This window comes from Micrasema longulum, unplaced genomic scaffold (genome assembly GCF_059751315.1).
Source record: "Micrasema longulum isolate JH-2025_06_02 unplaced genomic scaffold, ASM5975131v1 h1tg000533l, whole genome shotgun sequence".
NCBI classification, from domain to species: Eukaryota; Metazoa; Arthropoda; class Insecta; order Trichoptera; family Brachycentridae; genus Micrasema; species Micrasema longulum.
Genome location: NW_028277729.1, coordinates 155,083 through 179,712, shown reverse-complemented (window position 1 = coordinate 179,712; position 24,630 = coordinate 155,083). Strand labels below are relative to the sequence as shown.

The window sequence follows — 24,630 nt, the reverse complement described above, 5'->3', positions numbered from 1 at the left end:
AACTTTCTGAAGTTTAAAAAAAAAAGTAAACCGTATGTACATTAGTTATACATACATATGTTACATTTATTCCCGCGAAAGTAAAAGACGAAATATATTTTTTATTTGCGTGTTGAGGATCAACATTATAAACATGTATTCGTTATTACAAAGCATTTTCCCTTTTATCGATTGAAAACCTCTTAAGAGAATATTTGAAAATTTCAAAATAAATTTCTGCAATAATGATTTCCTGTACTTAAATATAATATGTAATTTGATAGTGATATAACATAGTAATTTTTATTTAACTCTAAGTAAGCGTATACTTTTGCACTGTCGGGTTTATTGTCAAATTAATGGAAATTTCTTCCAACCAACCAATAAAATATGAGTTGTTATTTATTTAATTTTAGATTCAAAACATTTCAAACATTTCTATATATACTCTACTAAATGAATAATCGTTAATTGATAAACATTGTATTTAATTACGATTCAGTGCATTTATATATAATCAGAATTTTATCTAGTAAAATGGCAAATGACGCAAAGCAGCACTTATTTTTGTTTACTAGTTAATAGATGAGGCAAATTAAGTTGATTCTTTCTCGATTACCGAGAAGCCTTGAATGGTGTTAAAAGTAAGTTAGTAAAAAATGTTACATTCGCTAATAATTTATTGTGTAGATGTGTCTATGAGTCATGAAACTGACCTTATAATGATTATGATTACTGTAACGTAACATGAAGTAGAAGTTTTCAATATAATCCACTATAATTATTCTTCCTGCTGTTCGTAAGTCCGTTGTTAATGACTTTAATTTACTGAATACTCTCGACCTCACTACTAAACTGTGTCTAGAGAAATACGCCTCATGTTGCGTGACGCGTGACGCGTTGTTCTTGTTTCTCGCTTGTCTCTTTTCGTGCTCTTGTTTGTAAATGCAGTTTTTTGTATACCCAGACTCTAGCCTCTAGCCTAGGTCGGCCACAGGTCTTAGTTCTTTACTATCTCCATGTTCAATGGCTTTGTTTGGTCGAATAAGTTACGACCGGTCTCGGGAACACGCTAATACAACTCGAATAACTTGTAATATAAACTCTAGACCCGTTGAATGATCTGCTCTGCCAGCGATCAAACGACTTTTATCAATTTAATCAGTTCGAAAAACGTAAAAGGCTCTTAGTTAACTGTTTTATTAGCCTCATAAAGTATTACGATATATTGATGTTAAAATCAACTGCATCTTGCTTTCTTTGTCTTCTACTATCACATCATTTTATTATTCGATACGCTCTGAAGTAATTATTGTTTCATAGTATGGCAAATCCTCTATGGAAGAAACTATATAAATAATAAGAACTATTTTATCCGTTTTGCTGCTAATTTCCGCTTGTACATATCTTAGGAGTTTCTCTCCAGCGCCCAACAATGACCGGCTAGCATATATTGGCTCCATTTTCCTCGGTATCGTTTCTCCATAACCGCAATATCCCGATGAGAGCGCTCCCCATGCTCCCCGCTAATATCGCCCAAATTTTCCGGGTAGAAATCTAGATCAAATTCACCAAACATTTTATCTCACCTGAACCGCTCTTAGCCATTTCTTCATACGCGCTTAGTAAAATAACTCATATTATATTTTGCTATGAATTATGTTGTGTTTATTTTACAACGATGCAGTAATTTCGATCAATGCATTATTTCATTCGCAATTCAGTGCTGCAAGCATGTTGCGTCAGATAGCCACATTCATTTGTTTAATTTATAACATGCACATATTGAAAATGCATTAACATTTTAATGGTGTCAACTTCGGTATCAGGTTCCCATATGGGCAAAAAGCACCCGGACAGACTGACAAGAACACTGCTCACTGATGCATATGTGCATGTATTATGTCCTTGAGTTGTAGGCTGTAGGCAGATGCAGATCCTATCCGTATCGCTTTCTGCGTTATGGTATGCAGTATGTACAATACATTCACTGCGTCTGCGTCTGTATTTTAGTAGGTAATGTACGTCCCTCCGATGCATGTTGCGCCAAGCCCGGTTCGTTTTGTACTTTTTGTTTGAGTAACGAGTAAAGACGCCACAGGTCTGTGCAGCGGTTTTTTTTAAACCGGTAGCGCTGTCCTATTGAACCTCGTGCCTCTTACCTTTGCTGCACTGCATCTCGCATCTCGCATCTTGTCATCATAATTCAAGAGCATCAGTGGAGGAAAATTTACTGAATCATTAAACGGTACATGGTACCTGTACAGTGTACAGTCTATACCGTGCCTGAAGTAGATGAATATACTGCGTATTGTGCATGTTTTAATAGATTTATTATGCATTCTTAAACAGTTAATCGGGTGAACTTTAATGGAGTCGACGCGTCATATTTTTTAGCTAATACTATTACTTCAGGTTATTTCTCCGAAGGTGTACGCAGAAAGGATTGAACGCCGTATATTCTTCGATCGTATTTTGTTTACGTTACTATTCTATCACGCAATGTATATTTGATTGATTTATTTATTTATTAATATACACGGCACGCGGTGCCTTTTACTTTGAAAAGATACTAATTGAAAATAATATTAACGCTTGAATATAATGTGAAAAACTTCAAAATTAAATTGAAAAGTATTATGTAACATAAATACTATATATAACACAGCAGTATTGTATAAAGAACATATTTAGATTTTTGTAAATAATTAAACAATGAGTGCAGATAAATTTTTTAAAAGAAAAGAATTTATACATTTTTTTATTTAAGATGTACAAAATATAAGTATATTAAATACAATAAAATTATTTTGTCTCAAAAAAAAAATAGTAATAATAATAACAATTTAAAAAAATTAATAAATAAGTATACACGTAAATATGGTACACTTACGTATGATTTGATTTATTTTTTGATTTGATTTATTTTTGCACCACAATAGGCAATTACAGTGGTGAATTACATCACAAAACACCCAGGCTTGAGAAAAATCACATTGTAATTTTTGTGTTCTCACCGGGAATCGAACCCGGAACCTTCCATACGTGAGTCAAGCGTCTTGACCACTACACTACGGAGGCCGCCAACATACATCTATCCATACATCTGTTTTACCATCATTTCGTCACCCATTCGTTCCACATGACCAAACTATCTTATTGATTTACATAAATATTCGTTGCAATCGTTTTTTATCGAATTGTGGCTTAATTCTTCTTCAGTTGCTTTGCCGAGGTTCTTTCTTGCCCTTCCTAATACTTTCATTGCGAATTGGATTTGTATATACATATATCGTCCTACGAATACAAGCGTGAAACGTTCATTTTGAAATTACATGTAATATTAACAATATTTTATTCGACCGACAACCGCTTTCTACTATTTTATTGAGGATTTGAACATGATAAAAATAGCACTGTATTATTATGGACTGTATTCTATTCGTTATTCTTAAAGACGCGGTATAATCGATGTTTCGTATATTATATTTACCCTCTGTAATCATTCAAGTAATCAATTATTGACCCAGGTGGAAGATGGCAATTGACCAGCTTTACACTCGTAATACCTATGCACATTCATTAATATACTTGAAAAATTAGTAAGTCCAATTGATAAAACATTCACATGATTAATGATTCATCTAAATCAGAAACTAATCTACGTTCTTTTGTTTAAGAAAGCTTTGATTACATACTGATAATCAAGATACTTGTATAGCAGTTTGTCTATTCATTTTTCACCTATACAAGTTCTAAGTTCAAAACATACATTTATTTGTTATAACAGCGATGTCAAAACTAGAACATTTTAATACCAAATTATTAATTAAATAAATAATCACTCTTTTTTCTGTCACTTAAGTGACATGTTGTTTAAGTGTTTGTGAATCATTATCAATAGGAGAATGGTCTCCTAATTATAATATTCATATAACGCGGATTGAATCGGTGCAACAATTTTTTTTTTTTAATCGTTAATATTTAGAATCGGTTCAAATACTTTCATAATCAACTATTATGATCGTCTCGAGTCTTCATATCTTTAGTTTAGAATTCAGAAGGATTTTGGCTGGTTTGATATTCTTGCACAAATTAATATCTAACTGTATAGATGCCCATGATATCCTTGCTCAGATAAACCTTAATGTACTTCGCCGTACGCCTTAATGTACCGCAAGGACAAGCATTTAAGAAGCAAGCGGTATTGTCCTCTTGACTCGCTATGTCACACTTGTCATTTCCGCCTAGATTATGCTATATACATACCTTTTGTTAATTATACACTTTGTTAATTTAAGTAGATTTTAAGAATGTTTAGATTAAGTATTACTCATTTATACCAATCTATTAGGGCTTAGTTAAGCCTGTTGATTGGCTTTAAAAAAAAGGAGAACAAAATATAAGGTATATATATACACGTATTAATTAAGCACATATTATGCTCGTATATGCACATTATCTGTATAATATAACCTATGAGTCAAAGGTACATATTTTGTCATTATCTTCGAATGATTATGCGATAAAAAATACAATTATTTGTAATAATTTCAAAATACAGTTATTATCGCCCATTTAAAAATGAACGCCGTTTCTTTTAATTTTGATTTACCTTTGATAGATAAAATTATATTACCTCTTAGTAAATGGTATTTCATCACCTACCTTCTCGATTAAATTTCAGAATGTATTTATCAAATGTTGAAAGTAAAATACATAATATTATACCTGGCTCTCGCACTCACCGGCGCAGTTTCTCGGAATTACGAACAACCGGATAGCGGTCGAATGCTGAATTTAAATTGATATGTTAATGACTGGACAGGTACGTTAAAACTGGTCAAAACATGATATCCCGTACTTATCTCTTCGCAAATGGTTCCTTGTGTTTGATGATCACACCTTTGCGAATTTTCTGTGCATAACCACCAGTATCTAGAGGCATAATTTACATTTCCTGGAGTGTTTTAAGGTACTAGGTAAAAGCTTTAAAGGGATCATATTATATTACTCTAAAAGTTTGGCCTTCAATCGAACCCAGCAAAAAATTTTTTTTAGTTCTAAATTGATGTTTCCTGTCTTCAGTTGTTTATTTGTTTTTTAAAACATAATTTGAATAGCGTTGTAAATTTAATTCAACCGCTGTAATTTTGTTTTAATTTGACGCTTGTTTCGTTTGCTTTTTATGTCAAACGATAACAGAAAGCCAGATTTACAGAAGTACTAATTCCAACTTTCTGAGCTTTGTATTTCTATGAAAATTGTTTATTCCTTAATTTAGTTAACTTTTTTCTTGAATTTTCCATTCAATCATTAAAATTTTAAGCGGTGAATTAAAATGTGTCAAATAAATGCGTTTATTGTCATATTTCTCCGCAGATAGTTAGATAATCCGTTTTCAGCATTCTTCATTTATCACATTATTTAGATTTATCGCAGTTATAATATATATTCGTTCAAAAGTTGTGCATAATAATACATTGTGTTCAGTTGTCAGTCGGCTGCAGTGTAGTCGATTGTTATACCGACGACCGACTTGTACTCTGAGTAGGTACCGAGTAGTTAATCGTCGGGAGAGGAAACGACGATAAATTGTCTTAGGCCAGTGACCTATTCGTGCAGTGTGCGTCAGGTCTAGTTAATAGCATTACTGAAAATATTATTTTAAAGGTCGGTAGGGACTTCTTTCTGTTTTTATATTTATGATTTTAAAAAATAAACATAGGTGTATCATTTTAAGGTGTAAGCTTTTCTATTTTGCTATTTAGTACAAATAAATATTTCAAATCGATAATCACATTTACATTTACAATGATGATACAAACAAAAACGGTTTCTTGAATGAAAAAATACTGTCTTGCGCATGAATATTGTCTTGGGAAAGCAGCGATTTCCAGATATACAGCTATACAAGATGTTCATAAATCTGTTTTCAGACAACACAATAATAATAATAATAATAATAATAATAATAATAATAATAATAATAATAATAATAATAATAATAATAATAATAATAATAATAATCATAATAATAATAATAATAATAATAATAATAATAATAATAATAATAATAATAATAATAATAATAATCATAATAATAATAATAATAATAATAATAATAATAATAATAATAATGGTTTATTAACAAAAAAATACAATTTCTTTATAGATTAGATTTCTCTGGATTGTGTCTAGTCTGCCTAACTAGGTACACCCTGTTTTAAGGCAGACATTTTTATGCAAAAAAAAAACAATAACATGACTAAAACAACAAACAAACCATCACGCCGTTTCCCCGTAAGGGTAGGCAGAGAGGATAGAACGCCACAACACTCTATCTTTGCATACAGATCTCGCTTCCTCTACATTCATACATCTTCTCATGCACGCGCGCCGATTATTCCGACTTTTGACATGTCCATCTTTAAGTATTTGTTGGATTTGGTCATGCCATGTCTTTCTCGGTCTTCCTCTATTTCTGCATCCATCAACATTCGCATTGTAAATATTCTTAGCCGTTCTCTCGCTGTCCATTCGTTCTACATGTCCAAACCAGCGCAGAGCTCCTTTCTTGATTTTGTCGATAATGCTTGTCTCAGCCTTACATAATGTACGGATCTCAACATTTGTGCATCTATCGTACATAGTTTTACCACACATTCGCCTGAGAGATCGCATTTCGACAGCATTCAGCTTACTTTCATCCCTGTTTTTCCAAGTTCATACTTCGCTCCCATACATCAGGGATGGGACCAGGACTCCGTTGTGAACTGCCAATTTTGCCTCTTGTGACAACCATTTATTTGCCAAGGTCGATTTAAGTGCACTCCTTTCAATATCTTTCTCAGTCATTCCATCCCTAGTGAACATACTTCCCAGATACACAAATTCCTCTACTTGTTTTAGTATAACTCCATTCACAGTGATTTCACATTTAGTCATACTTTCATTTCTTTCAAAAACCATCACATTCGATTTATCGACATTCATCAGCAAATCGCTTCTCTTGCATACATCGTAGACCTTTGTTACCAAGAATTGCAGTTCCTCTTTGTTATTAGCAAGGAGTACAGCATCGTCAGCATACAAAAGACAATTGACTTTTAAATCACCCATTTTTGCTCCCATTCTTAAGCCTTTCAGTTCTTTCATGCAGTTATCGATATACACGTTGAACAGCCATGGTGACATAACACATCCCTGCTTCACTCCTTTATGAATGTCAAACCACGATGTGTATGATCCATTTACCCTAACACATGCTGTGCTGTCTTTATACAGAGAAGCAATAGCACGTGTTAGATTTACGCTTACTCCGTACTCCGCGATAACACCTTCCATAATTTTTCTCTGTCAACTCTATCAAACGCTTTTTGCAGATCGACAAATGCGCAGAAAAGCTTTTGGTTTTTAGCAAGAAATTTTTCTGTCATGTCAATAACATGACTACCTACTAGTTAATTTATTAAATAGTCATACAATATTTAAATATACTTTTTATTATCTTAGAATATTTTTGAGTAAGTTTTCAGTTTTTCTTTACTTAAATCCAGCAACCATTTTTTAAATTGAATTAGGGTCACGATTTTGTAATGTTCGGGTAACATATTGAATATTTTGGGGCCCCGAAACCTGTAATTTCTTTGCCTAAATTCAGAGTTTGTGATAGACCCCATGACCCATCCTTTAGTTTGACTTCTGGTAGTGTGGGAGTGTTCCTTTCGAGATTTTTCAATAGGTGCGTGTTTGTATTTTTTTCAACTTCGCAATAAATTCCAAACAGAAAACCCAATTTTTATAAATGTATGCAGTGCAAATATTAACCCGTCAATTAAAAAACAACGAAAGGACGGATAAAAATACATCCGATGAGAAGTTGCTAAAAGCTGACATACCTAAGAAAGGTATGAAAGAATCGAGTGTAACAAAACATTGACCTTCAGTCTATTTGATTATTTATTTATTTTCAATTCACAAACAGTAAAAGATATCACAATATAAATAAAATTTATAAAATAAAAAATATTAACACTAAACATCTTTCACCAATTATATTATGTGAACACCAAAAGTCACAAAAGAAAAATTAAAAATTGTACATAGACCAAAATTTAGTTTTCATTATATGTTTAAACAGCAGTTTATTAGAATTTATATAAGATTAATTTTAATAAAATTTAATTTAAGATATGCAATTTATACAATCGAAAATAATTTTACTAGATTATTAATAAAGTCTCGTAGTAGTAATATTTTTTTAAATGTATATCACAAATTATAGTAATAATAGTCACTATAAAATAACATAAATAAAAAACAATGCATACTCTTATTTAGTGTATCCGTTTTATTATTCTTGTACATGTTAGTTAGGGTGAGTATATATATTTAGGGTGTGTGTATGTGTATGGGTGTTTGAGTATTGTGTGCATGCGAGTGTGTAGTGAATATAAGTGGACTTATTGATCAATGATTATAAAAAAAAATATCTGTTTTTTTTTTAAACCTTAATGAGGAAACGAAGAAAAAAACTTAATAAGTAAGTCGAATGAACAAACGGGTGTAATGCATATTAACTTCAAATTATTTAAATAACAGACCCTTTTAGCCACTTAAAATTTGTAATTGTCTTTTTCTCTTATTTTATTTTTTTTGTTTTAAATTATTCAGTAACTAATATAACAGCAAATATTACAATGTTTACAAAATTCACATTTAAACGGACGTATTTTTATTATTGTTTTTTATAGTTTTTTTTTTTAATTTTGTGGATGTAACCACTCCAATTAACCATGTAACCACGCCCTTATAGTGTATTCTTTTTTTAATAAAATGTTGAATATTTGCTGAATTAATATGTCTGGACGGGTTTGTGACTTTAGTTGCGGCTAAATAGTTCACTCAACGATAATTAATTCGAATTCATCACTGCAGAATAACCATTCATCAGAAACGCTAGCTGTAACATCCGCTATAAAAAGTGCTTGGCTTTCCAAACATCAGATAACAAATACATAATATTTCAAATATCTGCCTTCTAATACAAAATGATAAATCAAACCGCTCATACACGCGTTTGTGTTATATTCATGTAAAAAAGTGAATTGAACAGGAATGTTGCGTCTCATAAAACGAAATAATACGGACCAAAATGGACACCAAGTCGTTGGAACAAAAGGCATAATAGTACTACACACGTGCGTTTCCAGAAATAATCTAGCAGCCAATGGGCCACATGGCGACGGTATCTACCTACTGTCTACAAAAGCTTCTCTTCGGACATCTATCTCCCTTTGTTAACCATGGAGTTGAAACAGTGTTTGATTTATTTAGTTTTTCATTGCTTACATTTTGGCATGAACCCTTGACAAACTTACTACTATGCTCTATTTTTAATAAACTTATTGATATTGTTTTAACTTTGCTGGAATTCCACTCGTCCATGCGCTTTGTAGCTGCACGATGATTGGTTATCTAGCTTTCATATATCAACTTTAAAATACCTAAATTTTGTAAATGGGGTCTAGAATTCCAATCGTCTATGCGCTTAGTAGCTTCAAGACGTGTTGTTATCTTACTCCTTTTTATTATTCATATTTTTATTTTTTTAAATATCATTAATACACTAAATTTATTTGTCAATTTTTAAAATGTGTAAATGGGGGCTAAATTTCTAACTGTCTATGCGCTCTGTAGCTGCAAGACGTCCTGTAATCTAGCTCCTATCTGTTATAATTTTTGATTGATCTTAATTGAAAACGAGGAACTAGAATCCCAACCGTCCATGCTCTCTGTAGCTGCAAGACGTACTGGGATATTTATTTATTGTACAGCGCCCTTGAGGTGATTTTCACAAAAATGGCGCTAAATAAATTATCCAACTATATATATATTCAGAGCTAGTTTCGAGTTTCGAGAAAACTCACGACCCATAGATTGTTTATTATGCTAGCTACCTAGTACCTACGTAAACTTAGAGTATACACAGATGTATATGCTCTAAGTACGTAAAGATATCCCGGTCGCCATTATATTGGTATTGGTATGGTTCCAATGTTTCTTACTGGGTACGGAATTCCAAATTAAAATCGTCGTGCCCGATTCGTGATGTCAAGGCCAGTCTATGGATTAGGTACCTACCTACCTCCCTTTTTTCATTATGTTATTCCTTGTCCTCTAAATGTGTAGGGAAGTTTTTTTGCCAATATTCTGCCAATGGGTAATGGGTTCACTTGGCGCGTGTTTACGTGAGTATTTCGGTACTAAACACTACCAAAAATACGTATTGCTTTATGAAACGTGATTCAAAATCGTACGGTCGTGCATTATATTGCGATTTATTGGGCGTTACATGTGCATGCGCTAAAAACTTTTGTACAGGTTTATTTTTAGTATTAAATTAAAAGTTTACACGCCAACAGTTCAAGTTAGTTGCTATATTTTTTAAAGAATTTATAAATTCATTGCATATTCATATACATGGCATACATGTTTATTTCAAGAGAATCTATCAAACAATAGAGCATTTATATGGAGTACACTCTAGGTCCGTGATCTAATGGTTAGTTAAAATTTATCTTTAATTTTATCAACAAAGTGAAATTAAGTTTTCTGTATGAAAAATATCATATGTTTACATTTTTTTCTAAACCTGTTCAATTACAGGTTACTGACGAAGATACTTTGAATTTATACACAAATATACACACTTTCGTACATAAATATCGATGCTAATTTATACCGTCTCGACGTGTACCGAAAAAGATTGCGTTCATAATTGCGGCTCTGCTGGTTAGGTTAGGTTAGCTTTTATCTAACATGACTTGTTATTATCTAACTCCTATTATGATAACAAAAAAATCGTTTTATATAAGGTCTAAAACACTAAGCTTCATTGTCAAATTAAAACATAATGTAAATGAGAGCTAGATTGTTTACCTTCCATGCGCTCTGTAGCTGCGAGACGTGCTGTAATCTAGCTCCTACCTTTTATAATAAAAATATATCATAATTGGAAACGAGTAACTAGAATCCCAATCGTCCATGCGGTCTGTAGCTGCAAGACGTACTGGGATATTTATTTACTGTACAGCGCCGTTGAGATGATTTTCACAAAAATGGCGCTTTATAAATTATCCCTTTATAATAATAATAATAATGGCACGCTCAGCCTGTTTTAAGACAGAGAGTTTTAGTGAAATAATAATGTCTCGTTAATGTATATCTGCAAACAGTAGGTAGCCATATTATATCAACAAGAAATTAAATCAGAAACAACACGCCCACGTTAAATGCTAAACAGTTAAAATAAGAATTTGCAAATTTGAACTCATCAAATATGTATACAATTAAATTATATTTTAAATGTTGTTTTAAACCAATGCCCAAAATTTACAATAATCGACTAAAGTTTATTACAAATCGTTATGTATATTGTCTGTGTCTGGGTTGAAATTCTAGAATCCTGGAAGAGTGTCTTCGACTCGATGGCTACTCTCAGGTAAAAATCCTGAAAAGGGAAATCGAGAGGAGAAATGTCCGCCTCGTAGTATATTGGTCGGCGCGTTCGCCTTTCATGCTTAAGGTCCCGGGTTTGATTCCTGGAATGTTTGACCTGAAATATTTGTTTTTAAATATGATTACACTGAAATATTTCACTGTCCCTGCGCCGGCACCCGAAGGACTGATCAACTTACCTCCATGCTCCGTGTATGATTGAGATGCACAAGATTTATTTCAAAGTTGCAGTGACCTATGCACCATCAAGTGCGGATAAGGGTTCATGGTAATTATGTATTCAGATCTGTTTACAATTAAATTACACTAGGTGCATTTTCGCGTGTGCGTACTCTTATCTTGGGTCGATAACTGTAATGTAGATAAAACTCTATATCTTATCGCGCGACGAAAGCACACATTACGATGTTAGTAATATAATTTCCTACATTTAATATTTACATTCACGTGTAAATAATAAATATCTTGGCACAGTTCCCAGAGTGAGTTTTATCCTGTTTCTACGCATTCAAACTTCTAGAAAATTTGATGTATTTATACTGCTCGGAAGCTTTTTTATTTGTTTATTGTTTTTTAACGTGGTTATTAATTTGTTTCGCAAATTTTTAAGGGCTACCCAATACTTGCATTTTATTTTTCATTTAACCCTAATGTTTTGTGTAGAATATATATTATTAATGTTTATTTTATTAAATATTTATTTGCTTTTTTATGATTTAATTACCGAGATATTAAAAAATTACGTATATTTTCTGATGTTTATATTTTTTGTAGACCTTTTGATAACATTTTATAATTTTGGTAAAATTTTGATTCGAGCTTGTTTGCTTGACGAAAGCGCTTGATGGTGAATGAATCACTTATGAATTAATGAAAAATAACCAAGAAGATTAATTTATTATTTGTTATGAAAATAAAACTAGGGTTTAATTATCCGAACCATTTGATCTGAAAAAAATACATGGTAAATGTGAGCATATTGTAGTTATTAAGAGTATTAATTTTAAAAATGAATATCAACTTATTACATGATTACATTCTCAAAGTGCATATGTTATTTAATGTAAAACTTGAATAAATAACAATACCTTGAGGGGCAATCAAAATATGTTCCTACTCAATGATTTCTTTTTTACTTTAATCACTCACACATTTCAGCATCAAGAATCTGAAACATTTTTTATCCAACATTCATTTTCATCAATAATTTTATATGATGATGATTTTGTCAACGTATGAAGGTAAATTTGTTGGAAATGATTTAATTGAATTCCGAAGAAAGAGTAGAATTTTATCGTTTTTTTTATGAAAGTATGTTTCAACTTTGATCTTTGTAATTCGTAATAAAAAAAATTCCGTTTTTTCTTTCAGCAACTTATTTGTAACTCTGTACCTATAATATCTATTTATATCCTTATGATGCGAACTTTAACCTTAACGTGTTATTGAATAATTCTTTGTGAGACAAATATAAAAATAGTGTTGGTTGTGATAACCTCTTTGATAAAATTAATGTATGTCTTGCTAAATGTTTTAATAAATAATATGATTATGCTTCGGTATCAAAATAAAATTGATTCTGGCCTTCTACTAAACCTACATTTCATTGATTATTTTTTTCACGCCATCAAATAAATGTCGATTCATAAATAATTATTTTTAGTGGAAGTAATACGCCTGCATGACTAATGATTACATAAATATAAATATGTATTATCATTATAATCCGAGTAGAATTTCTACCTATACTTTCTTTATTCTTTAATTTATTGGACATTGTTTATAAACTTTTGTATTACGAAATTAATTATGATTTCTAAATGATACTGCTTGTTTTAGCAGACTATCGTGCTGTATTTTTTTACCTCTATATCTTATTGAAACTCGCGCAGATATGTCGCCTGAGGTGGTATTCTGAATGCAAAAGCGCTCGTAGAAAACGCATTTTTAACGTGTAGTTACGTACTAAATACACGCTAACAGAGCGATCTCTTCGCGTACAATTCCGTTCAGAATCGTATTTTGTATGTAAATACGCGAGATAAAAGTGTTTTCTACGGCCGCGAGCGCGGTTCAGAATAGCACCGCTGGTCGAGGGTGCCCAGAGCAGCGAGGCGCCTGTCCAGTGTTCGGCAGGTCGCTGACAGGATCGCCAGAAAATATATACAATTTGTCCATATTCTATACGGATAAAGCGCCAAAACTCGGAACTATAAAGTCAGATAAATGTATTTTCATATCTGTTTTATAATCTTCGATCAATTTTATTCACCTTTAAGACCCAGTCCATTTTTATAACATATAATTACTTAATTAATATGATAAATTGACGTGGAAAGCTTATTTTGCTTATCCAAGGTGAGCTAGTAAATTTACTGTGGAACAAAGCGAATATTGCATGTTAGTTACCTAGGTATTTGTTATTAATCATTAAAATATTATGTAGAATATTTTAATGAATTCTGGGAGTAGTTGCTTCCTGTTTTGTTATATAATGAATAGAACAACACAGTATAGGCACCGTGACGATGTTTTTTATTGTTACAATCAGATCGATATCAACATTATTAGTAACTTTGAAACTCAGTATGTACCTATCGGTTATCAGTAGGTTTCAATTCGGAACAATTAAACATTCGTAGAAAACCAAATATTAACACTTTCATATTATGGATATTGTATAATGTATTTGGTCAATCGTTTTATGTGAATTTGATTATGAATCAACGATAGAATGCCGCTTTTATGAAATAAACGTACCTGCAGGAAAATATAAAACTAATTTTTGATTTACTATGTATTTTCCAACGTTGCAAAACCTTCACATGTTTAGTAAACCAACCGATAGTGTTTTTTTCCGACGGATTGAATTAGAAGGATTTTGCATAATATGATTATTATTGGTAATGTCGGAGAGAGTGTTCTCGACCCGATCCATGTATCAGACCGAGCATGACATCATCAATAAACAAGTAGTGTAATGTACAAGACCGCCTATTCTCCATTTAGTGCTGCAAAAAACTCGTTTCTCGGTGTTTTGAATGCGTCAGATTATTTTCCATTTTCCGTTTCTTCAATGGGTTTATTATTCTGATTCCGATCAGTAGTTAACTTTTTACACGTCAGCATCGTGGAAGTCTGCTCCGCGGCCGGGCGGAGCCGAACCGTTCCGACCGCTGCCGATGCGAAACATTCACTTGTTGCTAGTTTAGTCCCCGACCCCTCCGCACTCCGCTCCCGCTTCAGTCTTTTGTGCGCAGCTGTCGGGGAGGCATCTTGTCGCATTTTACGACGATCATACAGTTATATACTTAGTCAAAACTCCCGCGACGCCATCTTATCGTTTGCTTTTTGTGTGCAGGTGGACCGGTCTTTATAGAGATTCAAGGACATCTTTATATTCTTATCGAAAAAAGTTTTCGTACTTTATTTTAATTGAAGTGAATTTACCACTGGTGCTCTTGATTGGTATATTTTGTGTTTGCAATTCTGGGATACGGTGGAAAAAATATTGTGTTTCGCAACTTCATGGATATCACGATTACTCGGCATATTTATTATATTCATCCTGTGACCTTTCCTCGTGCAGTGTTACGTACTGCGGAAACTCGACATATCTATATTTAGGGTAAGTGCAATGATCACGTAACTTAATACTGCGGACGTTTCTGTTCTCTCACTTGCAGCCATAATAAAAGTTGTGCACATTTTACAAAGGTTTAAACTTTCTAACTGGTTTAGCCTGTTTGTTTCAACGTTCGATTAAACTTTTGCATTTCTACGGCTTCGTGGAAGGGCTACGTATATATATACATTCTTTATAAGAGCCTTGTGTACTATAAGTATTTATTATTCGTTATTTGTAGTTTATTGTTTTTGGACACAGTTTCTATTGTAACTTTTGCCAACTCTCAAAAAGTAACCTTTTTGCTCGAACCCATTAGCCTATCTTTATGTATCTCGAGCTTAAACCATTACAAATAACTAATGTCGTGACTGTAAAAATCATCATAATACGCAATATTATGACGATGAATAATGTGGCCGTGGAAATGAAAGTGGCTGGATTATGGGTCGATTTCTCTCTGTAATAATTTGTTCTATTGCTGAGTAGCGGTTACGCTTCGTATAATAACGACTATGCACAACCATCGTGACTGTAATATTGTAAATGTCTATTTAGCACCGAACGATATTAGAACCTCAAGTTCGAGTTTTAGCCATTTCTGCTGACCACGAGATGCTTTATCTATCCAAGATGGCGATGGCGCCTAAAAAACGACGGTTTCCGCTTCAATAATTCTAGAAATTCTGGGATGCATTGACTTAGTAACAGGGTCATTTAAAGTTGCGATGTATCTATCTAATCTCGAGAAGGAGAAAATCATACGAGCTTTTATATACTTAGTACCGAATTGTTATTAAAAATTCTTTATCTTTTCGTAAGTGTTCGGCTGTATTAAACATTCGGCGGAAGTGGGTACCTAACTTCGGTTTCAAAAACGTTTGATAAAGGACCAATATTGCGTATATACTTTCATACGTATGTATACGCTTACCCAGATATGAATACAAGGGAGCGTGTGTATTCGGTACTGGTTACTGGTACCAGATGCACCTGCTCCTTCGGGGAAGGGTCGACCCCTGCTTTCTGTTCCATCCACATTCCATCCGCTATGCGAGGGGGGCATCCATCATAATGATCTACGCCATATTGCTTGCCTAGTCATTTCATTACTGCGGGAATTCTGAGGGAATTATATTATACTATATCGACAGTGAGTGTAATACATTATGCTAATGTGAAATACTGCGGACGAATACAGGAACTATTGCCGCGTCATATATTATCATACCTACGTAAAGCGAGATTTAGCCAACGAAGCGATTAACTGGATTTAATTATGACTCAACCATATTAAATATGGATATTATTCTTACTGATTTACATAAACCATATTTTTATCATTTACCGAAAACAATGTTTCGCGTGAAGTAATCATTCTTAGTAATTTTGATGAACCAGTATAAATGAATTTATTATTCGAATTTAACCTAATTTGAACAGGGTTCACGCCTACTTAATTATAAAAGAGAATAGCTAATACAATAAATAATAGCATAGACGACTTTATAATACACAATGGAAACCGGCCGTGCTATATATATATATTTATTACAAATGTATTTTACATAAATTTTCGTAGAATACAGACTAGATCAAATATTCCAAATTTAGTATAGGTAAAACGTTAAAGTTAAAAACAACGACAAACCTGTCGACACGAGGTCATCGTTCAAGGATAAACAAACAAATAAGTTGGATTTATTTTTAAATTGCTAAATAGAACTATAAATTTACTAACAAAATCAATGCTGATTCAACTCCTGATTGAAATTAACACGTTTGATTAAGCGTGTCATAGAAATATGTAATATACACCTGGGAATGCGTGTTTTCTTGCTTATGTGTACTTACTTACTATCAGATTTCACAGACACACGAATTTAATAGTAAATTCCAGACGCATCAAATAAATTATATTATTTCAAAAACAGCAGATCCATGTTTGCATTTTTCTTCGTTTTCTTATTCTTCGTAAGAAGATTCACACCCATTTTTAACCTCCGAGCATATTTGTACTGAACCGTTGTTAAACATATTACTCACAAATAAGAATATTCCAAATATATCCTAAAAGTTTAAAGCGCTCGAGACATTTTAAATGTAAAATTAATTTCCGAATGAAGGTTGAATTTTAAACTTTAAACATTCGTATCTCGCTGGAACTCGAGTGCCTATCACGCTTCCGTGAGTAATAATGCTGGCTTTTATTAGTCTCGATTTAAAAAAATATAAGTACCTAAGTAAATAATATTTCATGGCCTTAACTTAACAGCTCTGTGATGCGATCATTACCTACGATCATGTTCTCGGAGATAAAACTTTGGTACTCCTTTCCTCAAATAAAATGAATCATCAATTTCGCCGTGTTGGGATTCTTGGACACACGGATATAAAATCCTTATAATTTCTGTACTGCGGATCTAGGTAATTAGACTTACCAATAACTGATTGTTCCAATTTCTTTGTTGCGAGAGATAAGACTGCTTTGTGATGATTATTCATTAATCCAACACGTATCTGACAGTCATTTTTAGCTAGTGTATCATGTCGTGACTGTACCCACATGTTTCTCGTATTATTAAAATAGCTATCGTATATTTCGGGATTGGTCTATATTCACGTCAGTACACGCATGCTAAATGTAAAACACCGGTGAATTTCCTCAGTGGACACCATGCTTACAAACCGATTTTAATATATTTTATTGTTCTCATGATTATTTATGGAAGACAATGTACACTATTGTACACAGATAAAAAATATTTAACATCGATGCGATGAAGAACTCCGTTCAATGATAATAATTACTTTAATTGTTACGAACAATGAAATGACATCAGTGCCTCTATCCAATTCTCATTACCATTAATTGCCGAAACATCAATACCAGTCGACAGCTTTATACCTGGTTTCCTTGACCCCAAAAAGGTCTCGGCTTCTGGCGTCAAATCCTAATAATTTATATTTTTTACTGTCGGTATTCCGTTGCGCCTTTATTACGGGTGCCTAGTGCCCACATGGCAACCTTTTTTTATACGTTATCTGTCTGCTATTTTGTACTATAAGATAGCCTTGACTAAGGTTATTTTTTTATCTTTGTTCAGGTATATTTCCTTTGTATTTATGTTAGCATAGATTATCTTTTAAATCGTAGTGATTTTTTCACACAGGCAGTTATTTATTGTTGCTAAAAATAACGTTTGAATTGCCCAGTTGAAATGTTAGTTAAACGATAATTTTTATAATGTGAAATGCCTTTCATTAGTATAACGAAGATACTGGTTCATATAGATACAGAATAAAACAATTTGTGTCGTTTACATTTCATTGAGCTGCTTTTATTTTCCGGTCGCGGTTGGAAGCGACTACAGTTAGTTCCTGCGCCGTATGACACCGCGACGCGAACTGCCGACAATTCTTCGCGCCATTAATTAATAACTTCCCTGGCCACCCTAAATGCCACTATATTTTTCCCAGAAGGTCGCCACCTAAATACTGACTTATTCCTCTGAACGGGCGCGCTAGGTGCGGGGCAGTTGTAGATATGAGATCGTCTAGTTAACAGAAGGTCGCGTATTAGCTGGCTATCGGGCGAGGGCGTCTCACCGCGCTAACGGAATGCGCCGGTCAGACTGACGTGAATGCTGAACGCCACCGTGATATTATGTATAACTCCATACCAGAACCAGACGGAGGCTCGAGACGAATAAGCCGAGAACGTAGCGTGGGAAATCTGATAACAATGAACGATTTGAGTGTTTATTTGATTTCTCACAGTCTGATTTCCCATGTTGTTTTTGCATCTTGTGCTTCCGCGTACATTCGCCATGTTCGCTGTTCGCTGCTCACCATTATTTTCCTATTCTGGCGACTTGGCGCGCTGCTTCTCCCTGTAGCCATTCTGTCAGTGTTGCCCGTAAGAGGCACGGAGAAATTCCTACATAATTGAGATCGTGCGCTAAAACGAGCTTTTCCCATTTCTGTTCACAGAAAATACGAAACATTACACACATGCGCACACAGACATGTCAAGCAAACAATCATTTACTTTAATTATGTACTGCGCAGGCTGTGTATATATACAAAAATATATATTTAGTTAGCATCCTTTTTTAATATTCAAAAAAATAATCTAACAGAAATATCTACGGTTTCAAAAAAGTAATTTTGTCATCTTAATGTGTGATATAACTAACCTAACTCGACCATTTACTTATCCATTTCTTACCTTACACCGAAAGTTTACTACTTTTACCTTAGGTATTACTAAACATGTACAAAGTGTACTACTTACAATTAATAATAATAATGTATGGATAATTTATATAGCGCCATTTTTGTGAAAATCACCTCAAGGGCGCTGTACAATTAATAAATATCCCAGTACGTCTTGCAGCTACAGAGCGCATAGACAATAAGAAATCTAACCCCTATTTACATTTTTATTAAAAAAAAAAAATTGTCAGTGAAGTTTAGAGTTTAAGTGATATTTAAAAAAAACTAAATAAAGAGCAAAATTATAAAATTAGAAGTTAGATAACAGCAAGTCTTGCAGTTACTGAGCGCACGGACGGTTGAAATTCTAGACCCCATTTACTAAATTTAAATATTTGATAGTTGATAGCTAACATCACAAAAAGTCTCGCAGCTACAAAACGCATCGACGAATGGAATTCCAACAACATAAGAATGATTTTAAAAAGTTAACAATAAAAAATAATTAAAAAAACAATAATAATACATTGAGCAAAGAACTAGTAAGTATGGCAATTAAGTGAACATGTAACAGCACAAAAAGTAAAATATAAAAAAACTAAACAAAGATAGCATTCCTTAATTGATTAGTATTATAATAAAACTTCCTATAGCGTCCATATAATTAAGTAAAATAGTCGTATAGTGCCCGCAGTGGTAATTACTTTATATTGATCCCTAGCATCTCGGTATGATGAGTTAATCAGTCATAAGACACACATAAATATTAATATACGAACTAATGTTCGCGTATTCTATGTAAATACGTTCAATCGATTCGAGCCTGTAGTGCTAATGTCAATGCATTTATTCAGCTTGTAACGAGATGTGTCCTGTGTTCCTCCATTGTGTGTGTTTACCTTGAATTATCCTCTATGCGGATTATGTTCTCACTGCTGTATATTTGTAGGCTGAAAACGTAATATTACAAATTGATTACATTTTCATTAAAGTATTCATTCATTTCATTATTCCATGTCCGCTCCCTAGTTGGAGCATATGGTGTCCACAAAGATCCTCCAAGCATCTCTGTCGGCTGCCAGCTCCTGCGCATCCTCCCGAGTCAGGTTCGTGTCCCGCAGTTCTGACTCGAACTGCCGACGAACAGTCGGCAGTAGACGTCCAGGACGTTGAGAACCTGATGCCTTGTAAAGTAGGCAAGCGTGGGTATAGCTCTCAGGAGGCATCCGCAGTACATGGCCAAGCCAACCGTATCGCCTCCGCTTAGTGACAGTTGTCACCTGCTTGCTGCGTCCGTTCTCTTATTACTTCATTCCTCACAAAGTCAAACCACCGCACAGGCGCACACCCAAGATTCTTCTGAGACACCTATTCTAAAAATTTTCTATTTTGGGCCCTAGTGAGGTACCGCGATTCGCATCCGTAGAGGAGAATAGGTGTTTTGCAGGTTTTATATAGGCGGCATTTGGTTTTCATTGAGTAAATATCCGATCTCCAGACAGCTTTCATACTGTTGAATGTGGCGCCTGCTATTCCTTAGCCGTACTCCCAGTTATTTTTGAAAGCTGCCATTTTCCGTACTCCCAGGTATTTGAAACTCTCGACTTTTTCGATGACTTGGTTTGGCTGAGTCAGGAGATTTTGGGCATCAAGACATGAAGTGTTACACAGTACATGGGTTTTTGAAATATTGAAGTGTACCTACCTTAAAATGACAGTTAATTTTGTCAGTGTAATTTTTAAAATAGCATTAAAAATAATCTAAAATATAATTACCTATACCTTCCAATTAATTTGAATGATAATTCCTGTTTTTTTTCGTTTCAAATTCCCACTATTTGATCTAACGAGCATCTCATCATCTATTAATTCCCCCTTTGAAATGTTTTCACAATCCATTTTTCATGTTTGTTTATTGTATTATCCTCTATTCGAATAAATTAATACCCGATAGCAAAATTATTATACCCTAGCTTCTTTGGTTCAATTATAAAATTAATTTTGTTTTTATTACATGATCTAATTTGTAAGTAAGCGTTTTGTTGTTGGCCACTGGTTTCGAGTAATACACACAGGCGCCACAGCTGTAGGCCGCCGATACATACCAAAATCCTTCAGGGATTATCAATCACGAAGTTAACCATATTTTTCATCAGTAAAACAATGGGCCGTAGGTACTCAGGTCGAGAATCGCAAGCGTAAACCGACCCCGTTCGTTACACGTTTGTTGTTGAACCAAAAACCCAACCAAAAATTTGCAACGCTTTTGTTCTATCAATATTAATAAATTATAGAGCGAAATGCCGTCTCTACAGCTGTGGCGCCTTATTACACTGAGGTTGTACCAGGGCTGGTATTCTGTTAAGCTAGGGTTTCCTAGGACAGCGGTGCCCGTATTTTAACGGCCGTAGTGAACGGTGATGCAGTGGACAGCCGTCGTAACGTCGACTAGAGAGTGGTTTCCTAGGTAAACGGTGTTAAATGGTGTTGATAACACCGTTTTCCTAGGAAACCACACTCTAGTCACCGTTACGACGGCTGTCCACTGCATCACCGTTCACTACGGCCGTTAAAATACGGGCACCGCTGTCCTAGGAAACCCTAGCTTTAGTAAGTAATAACGCGCTATACCGTGCTTTAAATCCGTTCGGAATAATCGAAATACCAGGACCGCGATTATGAACGGCTCGGTATATACTGAGACGGTATAAAGTAATATCGATATTTATGTACGAAAGTGTGTAAATTTGTATGAAAATTCAAAGTATCTTCATCGGTAATCGGTAATTGAACATGTTAAGAAAAAAAAACTAAACATTTTATATTTTTCATACAGAGAACTTAATTTTACTTTGTAGATAAATTTGAAGATAAATTTTATCTTCCCATCATTATCGAGGCCCTGCCCAGTATTCGATAAATCCAGTATTGTCATAATAAATACCCTCACACTCTTTATAGGAAACTTGGTTACTCTTGATTTTGAAATTGTCAAATGTAGTACCGAAAGAAAGTAGTAGAGTTAAATTTAATTAAAATCGCGATATAGGAAATTGAACATATTAAAAGAGTAACTCGTGTATTGACAAAAAAGCATTGCTTTTTTTGTATGAGTAAAACCGATAGAAAGACTCACGGTCTTTAAAACGATTTCGGGTATGTGGAAGAATATACTTTTACTCTTTATAGGACAACTACTAATAACTAACATTTTAGTTGTTTTTGTAAAAACTTGCTTGCATAATAAGTATGTACTTATGGTAGATGATGTGTTCCGCCGTCGACAGTTACGACAGTGTTATTATCTACGACAATCTACATTATAATGTAGTACATTACGTACTCTATAGAGTAATTTATTAATTTTCTATACCGAACATACTGAAACTTGTGTTAATTTGAACGTAAATTATAAATAGACACGCCTTTAAAACGTATGTAATGCTACAACGAATAATATGAACCACAGATTTTTTTGGGATTGCGAGACGGAAACCAGCCAGACTTGGATCGTATTCCTTGACCGTGTAGCTTGTTCGGATACTACACAGATACCAGGAACCGGGACCCACGTGTCACCGTGGGTGTAGAGGAGATGATGTACGGTGACACGTATTTGAATTATGCCAATTCCACGTCTCTGCGAACGTTGCCCCCTCCACTCCACGGTCCACGCGAACATCTTCACCTCTCACCTTCATAACGGTCTCCTTTGAATATTATTCACTTCAACCATTTAAATATGTATTTTTTCACGTTTTCTGCGAATGTTATTATTATGCGAACCTCGTATCACCCGTAGCTTTAGGTAACAGGTGAGAACATTGGTATGCTAGTAGATATCGTGTATTGTGTGTACGAATATTCGTTCAATTTGTGACTTTCGTAACCGCGAATCGCATTTATGTATACACATTTTTTTTGTATTTTATTATATCTTTTACTGTTGCTTCTCATCTGTTCTTCTTTTAATTCCTTTCGAAAATGTTTTTTTTTTTCATTTCAGGATGTTTCTTATTTATTTAAATGCTTACTTTTTAATTACTTTTAGTGAGTTTTTTTTTTAAATTTTAATATTATTTCATCTTATGCAAATACCGTTTAGGTCCTTCAACCAAAACTATTTTTTACTTGATTTAAAATTTCATTTTTAACAACTTTCAGTTATGTTTTTTTCCCCTTATAATATTATTGTTCTCGAAAAAATAATAGTTAATTGATAACCATATCATGTACCTAATATAATATGGAAACTTCACTGGTCGATTAGAGTTAAGTCTAATTTTGTATACTTAAAAACTATCTAATAAATTGTATTGTATGTTTCTCGAATAAAAGAAAATAAAAAAGGCATACCTACCTAAATAAGTATTCATTTTTACAATAGTAATTAAAATCTTTATTTTCCGTGTTCTTGTCCAATGATGAGGCTTGTGTTCTCGTGGAGGTTCAAACGAGGAACGATAATTGATTATGGAACCAGTTTATCTGGTACCAACGGTTGGCACTAGGTACGTAGAAATATTGTAATCTAGATCACAAAACCTGACAAATCCACTAAGGGTAGGGATTATATACAAAATATGTTCTCATTGCATTTCATCTTAATTTCCTCTGTTTAGTCCTCAGAGTAATATTTGGTGTAAGGTTTAGTCCGACATTATCGCTAAAGAATAGTAATGAATCGCCCCGAATTCCCTTCGCTATTACGTAATAATTTGGTTGATAACGTAAACTTACAGCGGCCATCAGCCTTCCCGACTCGACAGACGACAGCCTGTTCACCGGGTGGCGGGTGGAGTCGTCCGATGATGGGAAGTCATAAATGATGTATTTATACGATGTCGGACTCGCTCATTCCGGTTCGTGACTTGTACAAGCTATTTTCGTGACCGGCGAGTTATCGAGTTCTGTGCGATCGTTAGGTAATGACCGCCTCGGGAGATTTCCCCTATTACTGGCAACTGGCGTGGCGGTTATGCTGCGAGGACATGTCCGTGTCCAGTGTTCGCTCTCTCGCCATCTTGTGCAATGTGCATCCTCCTCGCTACTTACCATTTACAATCCGCATCCACCCAAGCAACGCAGACCTAAAGCGAATCTCGTATTGACCGCGTTTGGCATGTTTACCGCTTACTGCTAAGGCCCGGTTGTTTGATCGTTAGTAAAAGCAGAGTTTTACCATAGTTTAATTTACCAACGATTTCGGTTTTACTATCGTTCTACTATCAGTGCGTTGTTTAACCCACGTTTTTACTTTAGAAAATGTAACCACTGGCTTTTCG

At 33.9% G+C, this 24,630-nt stretch overlaps 1 protein-coding gene and 1 long non-coding RNA gene across 4 annotated transcripts in view; one reads left to right on the top strand and one right to left on the bottom strand.

The window, feature by feature from the left end:
* Nucleotides 1-14,746: 14,746 nt before the first annotated feature.
* Kdm3 (Lysine demethylase 3) overlaps nucleotides 14,747-24,630 on the top strand; it is a 53,159-nt gene continuing 43,275 nt past the window's right edge. For all 3 annotated transcript variants that reach the window (XM_088227739.1, XM_088227738.1, XM_088227737.1), the window contains exon 1: nucleotides 14,747-15,130. The gene's annotated coding sequence lies outside the window, so the exon portion shown is untranslated. The remainder of the gene's footprint in view (nucleotides 15,131-24,630) is intronic.
* LOC148280812 (uncharacterized) lies at nucleotides 17,135-19,943 on the bottom strand. The gene is made up of 2 exons (XR_015822502.1): nucleotides 19,140-19,943; nucleotides 17,135-18,964 (listed from the first exon to the last, which is right to left on the bottom strand). It is a non-coding gene; the product is annotated as an uncharacterized LOC148280812 (long non-coding RNA).